We start from the raw sequence: 10,523 nt of genomic DNA, 5'->3' as shown, positions 1-10,523 counted from the left end.
GGGATCTGGCACCTGCAGGCAGCCCTGTTCTCAGGGTTTGGGAATTACAGCCTCTCCCACCCAAGGACACGCTCCAGGCTCTCCCTGCCTGGATCAGCCTCCAGCTGCAAGGGGCAGCTCTGCAGGGGCAGGCTGGATTTGGGGTGGAGGAGAAGGACATTCCCAGCAGGAGGCCTTGGAATTCCTTCTGATTCCTTCCTGGATGGTGCCCATGGTCCCTGAGGGTGACAAACACTGAACTGAAAAGCATTTTACCATCTGACAGCTGCACACGCTCAAAAATTCAATGAAAAATTGAAATTAAATTAGCAACTCCTTAAGTGGGCACCAGCCAACACAACTGGCACTTGGAGAGAAGCTGTGGAATCATTTGGGATCTTTCTGGGATGATCCTCTCCTCTCCAGGAGCAGCAGGACCCCCTCAGGCTGCCTCTCCCCAGGGCCCTGTGCTGGTTCAGCCCCTCCAGGTGCTGCCAGAAGGGCCTGGAATGTTTCCATCCACCACATCCAGGGCTCATTCCACAGGCAGGAACAGCTGGGAAGTGACCCATTCCTGCTTATCCTTCAATATTTGTCCTGCTTCGCTCGGAACAGGGCTCTGCTCCCTCTGATTTGGGGAATTCATTGTTATTTATCTTCATGTCCCAGGAAATCCCTCTTTTTCCAGAGCTCTCTTCCAAAGCCAAGAGCACAGAGAGGCCAGTTTGATCCCAGGCTTTGATCCTGGACATCAGGGAGAGGAAATCTGAGTTTAGACAGAGTCTGACTCCCCCTGGGCGTGGGACTGGGAATCAGGAATTCCTGCTGTTGATCCTCTGTGTGATGCTGGACACACTGGGTCTCTTTTCCTCCTTCCCAGAGATTTCACATTGTGTTTCCCAGCTGCAAAGGTTTGGGAGCAGCTCCTGGCAGGTCCAGGCAGAGCTTCCTTCCATGAATTTGGTCCTGGGAAGGGGCAGGAATGGGAGATCACCAGGACACAGCTCCTTCCCAAGGGAATGAACCCTCAGCTGTCCCCTGGATTGATTTCCCACACCTCAGCTTTCCTGGAGCAGCAGGAAGCCATTAATTATCCAGTGGCAGCATTCCCTTAATTGAATGTCATTATCCCTTAATTAATTAAACACCAATTAATTACCTGGAACATTGCATGACACGAAGCAAATGCCATCGGCTGCTGGAGACAGAATAATTTAAACCTGGCCCAAATAATAATGAGCAGGAATTGTCCAGCAAAGGAAACAAGAAGGATTTTATTTCCCTTGGGATTTGTAGGGGGGGAAAAGAGCCCTTCCAACCAAATCCCTCCAGGAATGCTGGGGGGGTTTTGCTTTCCAAGTGTGGCCTCGGCTGCTTCCCTCTGGCATCACCCGTGGATTCCAAGCTAAAATGTCCCAGCAGCTCAGAGCTCCTTTCACAGCATTCCACAAAGGAATTGGGATGTTCCATGCGGAAAGAGTGGTTGCCTTGCTTGGCTGTGAAGATTTGGATTGGGTGGGATTTTCATGCAGGAGAATGGAAATTTTTTTGGTTTTTTCTGATCTGAAGGAATTTCAGGAGCAGATCTGAGCCTCCCCATCTGCTGGTTTAGGAGAAATCCTCCCAAACCACCACAGGCTGGATTCTCTGCTCCCTTTAGGAACTCTGCTTTCCCTGGAAATAAATAAAGCTGGAATAAAACCCAATTTTGCCTTTTTTGGGGGGCATTTCGGGACAAAACCTCCCTGCAAGTTGTGAATTTGCAGCTCCTCCGCTCACGGCAGCCCTGGGACACTGCCTGGGAGAGGGGACAGGACAGCCCTGGGGTCTCTCGGTCTCAGCTTTTCCAAGGGTCCCGGGAGGCGGGATGCTCCCGCCCGGCCCGGCAGGAGTTAAATCCTTCGGGATGCTCTGCCAGCCAAGCGCGATAACAACCGTGCTCGGAGAGCCCTAATGGCCCGGAGCGGGGATTGGAAATGGATTAGATTTTATTTTAAACCGGCAGGAAAGGCTGGAGCAGCTCCAGAGAGGGGAGACACGGGCATGTGGAATAGGAAAAGGAATTCTGATCTTCCCGAAGGATCCCCCGGATAAATATATCTGTTTCCAAACACCTCCATCAGAGCCAAGCGCATCTTATCATCTCTTATCTCTTATCTCTTATCTCTGTCTTAGGGCTGCCTGTGGACTCACGTCCCTCCTCCAGGCTCCAGGAAACTCCAGCTGCCAGCAGGAAAATCCATCCATTGGAAGGGGAATGGGGATGGGGCTTGGGGAGAGCAGTTCTGGGCTCACAGTGTTTTATCCCCCTCAGACTCTTTCTCAAGGATGTTTCTCCCTGGCCCGCTGGAGTCAGCCCAAGGCAGCAGGGCTGGGGAGGGGATGGAGGTGAGAGAGGAAAAATTTGGTTTGTTTGGGTCCTTCTGTGCTCTGGAGCCAGCCTGGGAGAGCTGGGGGTGAGAAGGGAAGGCTCCAGGGAGAGCTCAGAGCCCCTGCAGGGCCTAAAGGGGCTCCAGGAGAGCTGCAGAGGGACTGGGGACAAGGGATGGAGGGACAGGACACAGGGAATGGCTCCTACTGCCAGAGGGCAGGGCTGGATGGGAGGTTGGGCAGGAATTGTTCCCTGTGAGGGTGGGCAGGCCCTGGCACAGGGTGCCCAGAGCAGCTGTGGCTGCCCCTGGATCCCTGGCAGTGCCCAAGGCCAGACTGGACAGGGCTTGGAGCAGCCTGGGACAGTGGGAGGTGTCCCTGCCATGGCAGGGGTGGAATTGGGATGAACTTTGAGATCCCTTCCCACCCAAACCATTCCAGGATCCCTCTGTACGGTGCCACCTGAGGCACAGCAGGAATGGTTTTAGAGGGCATCACTGGAATGTTCAGACCAACACCTCAGAATGTTCATTCTCCTGTCCAAAGAGAGAACGGGATCAGAACCATTCCTGGTGCAGCCAGCCAGGAGGAAAGATTTAACCCTGCTTTGGTTTAACACATCCAGGGATTTCACTGATCCCAGCGTTCTCCCAGAGGGAATCTGCAGCCTGAGCTGGGACAAATAAACCCATTTTTAACTCCTCTGTGATTAGTTTGATTTATGTTTCTTTTTCCAATTACTGGGAGATGAAGATCAGGGCCAATGGATTTTCTGGGAACTCTAAATCAGGGAAGAGCTCAGTGTTAAATGGAAAAACCTGGATGTGATCCAGATGGGCAGGAAAAGGCTGCGAGGTGGGGAAGGAGAACCAAACTGGGCCGTGGAAATGGACAGGGAACAGAAATTTCCAGCACATCCCCAAGTTCTCAGCAGCACCTGCAGGCAGGAGGGGGAGCCCAGCAGGAGCAGGGTCCCTGTGGCTCCCGGCAGCTCCAGGAATGATGGATGGAGCTCATCAGGAGAGAGGAAAGAGGGATTTGTTGTCTGCATGGAAGGGACTGAACCACTTCATTCCTGCTTTATTAACACCAGGAAAATCCAGTGGGACTTTACCCACATAAGGAAAACTTATTATGGGTTATAATGAACCCCCATCAGTTCCCTCCTAAAAACTGCAGGGAAATGAAACTGTTCTGGTGGCTTTTGCAAGCTTTTTGATTAGTGATAAACAGCCCTGTTTCCCTGGGATTTGTCTCACCAGGCCAAGGCCAAACTTCCCCCTGTTTCTCCTGAGGGTTTCCTGCTCCTCCCTTATTCCTGCTCCTCGCTGTCCCCATTTCTCTGTGGAAAAATTGTCACAGCCTTGGAGCCTCATCCCAAAGTTTCCCATGGCTGCTCCTCAGGAGTTTCCTTGTTGGAAAAAAAATCCCTGCAGAGGAAAGAGACACTGAGGATGGACAGAGACCCCAGATCCTGGTTAAACCTGATTATTTTCCTGCCTAATGCTGTGTAATTCTGCAGCAATTCCACATCTCCCACAGGAAAAAACCAGGAAAATTAGGATGAAGAGGTGCAGAGGGATGTGGCTGCCATTAAAATGCAGGAACAGCCCCACTGCAGAGGAATTAAATAACGCTCGCTCAGAAGATGAGGAAGCATTTCTGGAGCAGCCATGGAAAACTTGCCAGGAAGTTTTCAGCACCAGAAATCAGCTCAGGGGGAAGCTCCCAAGGTAGAAACTCATCCCATGATCCAAAGAAATCAAAATCCAGGCAAAAGTGATGAAGAACTCTCTGTCTGGCAGGAAAACTGGGACCAGGAGTCTGGAGCAGTTCCCAAAATACCCCACCAAGATCTGGATTATCCCTGAAACCCCAGGAATCAAAGAAAAGATGGAATTTCAGTCTCTTGAGAATGAAAATAATTTCATTGTATTTTTTTTTAACATAAAAGAGGAAACCTCCCAATATTTTGCAAAACAAACACTGAAGGAAAATGTTGGAACAGGGAATGTGTGAGCTCAGGTCCTGAGCAAGGAGCCCTGGGTGTGCCAGGGAAGGATCCAGAGCCAAGATCCTTCGGCTTTCCAGCAGGAAGCTGCCCTGGCAAGGGCACGGAGCAGATGGCGGGAGCAGGAACAAGAGAGGAGCCCCACGGAGAATCCTTTGGGCAGGAGGGAAAAGGCACAGAGGGGATTTGCAGGAGAAAAAAAAGGCTGGGGTTTATTTCAGGAGTGACCCAGACGGAGAAAAAACTGATTGGGGTGGGGACAAAGCTATTCCAGAGACTGGGATGATCCTGGCAGGTGGAATCACAGATTCCAGCCACTGGGGAGCACAGCTGGGATAGCTGGAGAGGATGGATTTGGGATTGGGGGGCCTGGAGATATGGGGCAGCAATGGGGCCATGTGGGCTGTGCCACTATGCAGGGTAGTGGGGACAGGAGTTTGGGATGAAAGAACCAAAAGTGTCAACACCAAAAGGTCTTTGGGAAAGTCACAGCATGGGAAGGACACAAGGAATTGCCAGAACATTGAGCCCAGCTGGGAATTTATCAGGAGAGATAAAATTCCTCTATTAAATCCTTTATCAGCTCCATAGGTGCCCTTCAGAGCAGAGAAACGTCGGGAACATTCATCATCCATGGGAAAGCATTCCCTGCAAATATTCCAGAGCTCTACTGTGGCTCGGGAACTGCCCAGGTTTGTCATGCCGGGGGCAGTGCAAGGATCTGCAGGAGGCACTGGGAATATTTGGACTCCAAAAGATGGGCTCAGTCTCCCCACAGGGGAGAGGTGGGATGTGACAGGATCATGGAATGGTTTGGGCTGGGTGGGCTTTAGAGCTCATCCCATCCCACCCCTGCCATGCCAGGGACACCTCCCACTGCCCCAGGCTGCTCCAGCCTGGCCTGGGGCACTGCCAGGGATCCAGGGGCAGCCACAGCTGCTCTGGGCACCCTGTGCCAGGGCCTGCCCACCCTGCCAGGGAACAATTCCTGCCCAATCTCCCATCCAGCCCTGCCCTCTGGCAGTGGGAGCCATTCCCTGTGTCCTGTCCCTCCATCCCTTGTCCCCAGTCCCTCTGCAGCTCTCCTGGAGCCCCTTTAGGCCCTGGCAGGGGCTCTGAGCTCTCCTGTGGAGACAGGACGAGAGTGCTGGGATTGTTCAGCCTGGAGAAGAGAAGAATCCATGGACCTCCCTCTGCCCAGGCATTTTTTTTCTGGGAAAAACCCACCAACAACCAGGGGAAAAGAAAAATGGCTGCTGCTCTGCAGTACTTGTTCCTAAATGATGCCTGAGCAAGGGAGAGACTTTCCTGGGACATTTCTTCCATGGGTTTAATCTCGGTGCTCCTGAGGATGAACAGGAGCAGAGTATTCCTCCCCTTCCCTGCCTCCCATCCCACAGGAACTGATCGCACAGGCAGGATAAAACCACCTTGAGCTGTTTGGTTGCTGCTTCCCAAACTTGTGCTCATCTGGGAAACCTCCCCCTGCTCCAGAGGCTCGGGAAGAAAGTCCAGGAGCTTTCCTGCCACTCCTCACACCTCCAGCAGGATCTGCTCCTGCCCTGTGCCAGGGATGTGTGAAACCAAATGGCTTTTCTTGGAAAAATCCATACCTGGAGAGAACAAGTGATGACTGCCAATAACAGCAGGGCCTGGGAGGCTGAGAAAAACAAGAGCCTGGAAAATCAGCCTGGAAAATCCAGGCAGGCACAGCCGGATCCCCAAACTGCAGCCGGGCCAGGCCTGGGGCGTCCCGTGGGAAGGGACACAGGAGAGGGGCCCAAAGGGTTAAATTTGGGACAGGGCCAGCCCGAGGCACCTCCTGAGGGCAGAGGGAGCAGAGACACGACTAGGATGGATCCTGGGAGAGAGGAGGGAGGGAATGGGGGAGGGATGGACAGAGGGAGGGGAGGGGAGGGAAGGGAGGGAAGGAGAGAGGAAAGGAATGAGAGAGGAAGGGGAAGGGTTAGGGGAAGGGCAATGGGAAGGGGAAGGGGAAGGGGAAGGAGGGAGGGGGGGAAGGAGGGAGGGAGGTCGTTCCCTCCTGCTGCTCTATGTCAAGCTGCCACCTCGGATTTCACGCTTCCTGAAGCCGGGACAAACAGCTCCCGGCAGCAGCCGGGGACAGGAGCTGCACATCCCGGGGCTCCCGAGGAGCTTTCCCGGCTCCGTGGTGGCCGCAGAGGGCAGCAGGGGGTGCCGCAGGGATGTCCCTCACCCTCTGCCCGTCTCAGGGAGATCCAAGTGCCGAAGGATGAGGAGATGCGGGGGAAGGGCCGTGGGTGACACCTCTGACCCCGCCGGGCACGGGGGAACGGGGAAGGGGTGGGAGCAGCCTGGAAACTGGTTCCAGGTGGTTATTTTCCTGATAACCACCAGTCAGGGATGAAGTGCTGGGGTGATCCCCCATCCCAGAGATCCTGCCCCTGCTCCCCAGCGCTGACAGCTGCACCGGAGGCAGAATTCCCATTCCAGCGGGCGGAATGAGGCTCTGGCTGCGCTCATGAATAAACTCAGCTGTCCCCAGCCTGCAGCAAACCCTCCCATTCCATTCCCCGCTTCCAGAGGGCCGGGGGAAGTGCTGGGAGCAGGACAGGGCTGCTGGAGGCATTTGCTGGGAGGAACCGGGGGATGTGTGCAGCTCCACCCAGCCCAGAGGATGCTCCAGGATCCCCGGGGCTTCCCAGCGCCTCTTCCACATTATCCCGGTGAAAGGAGCTGTCAGGTGTGCTTATTGTATGAAGGACAGCATGGAAATAACGACAGGACTCCCGGCTTCTTAGCGAGTGAGAGCGAGATTTATTCTTCAAAATCCTCTTCTATAGACAGTTCTGGAGGAATAAAGTTCCACTGGTCAGCAAACCAACAGAAAACCATTGTTGGACAGTCAGGAACAACACCCCCTGACCATTTCTTGTGAGTAAACAACAAGTCAGACAAACACCACCTGCAGAGGTTGTTTTCCCTCTGCAAGGAGTGCTTGAATTGCTCCTGATGGTTTCCCAGACCAGATTGAGAAATCTCTGTACTTGACATTCCCCAGGATCAAGGTGGTGCCTGAAGCCTGAAGACCTCTGCTCTGACCACTGTCAGTTCCCAGAGTCAGGCACCTGGAATAATTTGTGTGAGCAGGGAGGGATTTTCCAGTGCCTCTGGAATTGAGTGAGAGCAGCTCCATCTTCCTCAGCTGTTCCCAGGAGGATGGAGGGCCTTGTCGTGGCACTGGAACCCCGCTCTTCCTGTCCAGCCCCCTGAGATCAGTGTTCCCAAATTAACAGATCTGGATCAGTCGTTCTCCCTCCCTTTTTTGGGGCCCATTCCCTGGAGCCAAGGTGCTGAGCCATCCCTCCTGGGAAAATACTGCCCAAGGTGCAGCTCTGGATGCAAATGAGCTTCCCAAGGAGAGCAAACCTGCGGATAACAGCTCCCGCCTTAATGGATGGGCACTGCCTGCTCAGGGAATGCATTATCCTGGGGCTGGGAATAATTCCTGACCTCCTCTGGGATGATGGAACTGAAAATTTCTTTGTGGGGCCTGCACCAAGTGTCAGTGAACAAAGGAGTTCAGGTCCAGGGACTTCCATCATGCTCAGAGCCAAACCCAATGAATTCCAGGTGGGATCAGGGATATTCTGCTGTTCTCCATCTCCTCCCAGACTGGCATTTGTCTCCATTTTTCCCAGACACAGCTGGGAGTGAACCCAGAGCATGGGATGAGCTGGGCTGTTCCTGCGGGTTGGAGATGAATTTTTGGGAGGTGTGGCCTCCTGCACATTCCGAATTCCAGGATGAAACACCCACAGCTGGGCAGCAAAGAGGCTTCTGGTGCTCCTGCTCTCTCCAGGCGGGAGCCATCCCCAGATTCCACAGGATAATGCGTTCCCTGCTGCTCCAGGGAGGGAGCAGACACTGATTGTGCAGGCAGGAACGCTCCTCTGGTGGCACTGAAAGATTGATGGGATGGATTCAATCATTTGCTCCGTAAGACACTGTGGGATCCACGTTCAAATCCGTTCTGGAGCCTCTCCATCCTCACACTCCAGGGCTCCAGCACCCCCCAGCCCATCCATAAAACAGCAGCTCATCCAAAATGCATCCGGAGCTGGGTCAGGAGGGTCCCTGACTGACTGAGCTTTATTTCATCCTTCCAAATGTTCTCCCGTCTGCTGCTCCTCTCCTTCCCTGGGAAGGGATTGTGCCCCAAGGAATGCACTGGGAGCCCCAGAATGATGGATTTGTGTGTGGGGAACTCTCACTGTGCCCAGACATCCCACAAAACAATAAAAGCTCCCGGTCCCGGAGGTGCGGAAAGTCCCCAAAATCATAGATCTGCAGTGGAAATGTTGGCAGATTTTTTTCCCCTCTGGCTCTGAGGATCTTTTTGGAGGATGGAAACCGGAGTGGATTTGTTGAAGGATGAGGCTGAGCTTCTGTAGCAAACAGCTCAGTCTGCCCTGTCCCTTTACCCTGGGACAGCCACAGTCCTCGATAATCCCAGAATGTGTGAGACCCTACAGCCCGTCCATTCCATGGGCAGGGACCTTCCCCTTCCAGCACCCACGGACGTGGGTGGCTCCTGAGGGGGATCTGGACAGGGTTGCTTTAAACCAGAGGAAAAACTCTGGAATTTATCAGTCCATAAACACCTGACAGATCCCTGGCCCCTAACAACGGAACGCTCTAATCACAGCCTGCCACCCACCGGGGATTTTTGTGGATTTCGTAACTCCAGGGAATACAAATTAACCCCAGGCTGTGTCCGTATCTCTCCTGGATCTCTGGCAGCTTTGGGCACACCCCGAGCCTTTCCCTCAGCAAATACCGTTTAATTTATCCTGGTGTCACCTTTCCCACAGCCGATATTCCTCTGGTTTATCACCGCATCTCCTACGCCCTGCCGCAATCAGGGCTGCTCCCAGCAGAGCTGCGAGGGAATTCCCGGATTCCCCCGGGGAGCCCACGGGGAGCGGAGGGCACAGCACGGGGGGCACTCCCCGAAGGAGAGCGGGAGCTCTGGGATGAGGGAGGGCCGGGAGGGGCCGGGAGCGGGGCTGGGCTGGGCTCTGCAGCATTCCCGGGCGGAGCCGCGAGTGCCACGGGAGGATCCGCAGTCCCTGATGGATGGAGCAGCCGCGGCCCCGGGAGAGCTCCGGGAGCACCTCGGGGTGGCACTGCCAGGACTGTCACTGCCAGGGCGTCACTGCCACGACTGTCACTGCCAGGGATGGCACTGCCAGGACTGTCACTGCCAGGGTGTCACTGCCAGGGTGTCACTGCCAGGGATGGCACTGCTGGGGATGGCACTGCCAGGGATGGCACTGCCAGGGCTGTCACCGCTCGGGATGGCACTGCCAGGACTGTCACTGCTCAGGATGGCACTGCCAGGGCTGTCACTGCTCGGAGTGGCACTGCCAGGACTGTCACTGCTCGGAGTGGCACTGCCAGGGCTGTCACTGCTCGGGGTGGCACTTCCAGGGCTGTCACCGCTCAGGATGGCACTGCCAGGGCTGTCACTGCTCGGAGTGGCACTGCCAGAGCTGTCACCGCTCAGGATGGCACTGCCAGGGCTATCATTGCTCGGAGTGGCACTGCCAGGGCTATCATTGCTCGGAGTGGCACTGCCAGGGCTCTCACCGCTCGGGGTGGCACTGCCACCTCTCCCAGCACCTTGGGATGGCACTGCCACTATCACACCGATTTGGGATGGCACTGCCACCTCTCCCACTGGTTTGGAAGGCAGTGTCACCTCTCCTTGGGAAGGCGCTGCCATTGTTCCCATCCCTGGGGATGGCCCTGTCACCACTCCTGCTGCATTTGGGATGGCACTGTCACCTCTCCCACCCATTTGGGATGGCATTGTCACTGCTCCCACTGGTTTGGGAAGGCACTGTCATGGTTCCCACCCCTGGGGAAGGCAGTGTCACCTCTCCCACCCCTGGGGAAGGCAGTGTCACGCCTTCCACTGGCTACATCCTCACCCTCCCCCGCTGGCTCCTCCCTGCTCCCCCAGAACCTCCGGCCCCATCCCATGTCCCGACACAGGGACAGGAGCCCGGGATGGCGCAGAGTCACCCCGGGAGGTGCCAGCCTGGCCTCTGTCCCCTCCCAGCCTCTGGAATGCTGCTGCTGCAGCCGTACCCATCCCCCCGGGGCGATGAGCCCT

This window comes from Prinia subflava, chromosome 20 (genome assembly GCF_021018805.1).
Source record: "Prinia subflava isolate CZ2003 ecotype Zambia chromosome 20, Cam_Psub_1.2, whole genome shotgun sequence".
Taxonomy (NCBI): domain Eukaryota; kingdom Metazoa; phylum Chordata; class Aves; order Passeriformes; family Cisticolidae; genus Prinia; species Prinia subflava.
This window is presented reverse-complemented; position numbering follows the sequence as displayed.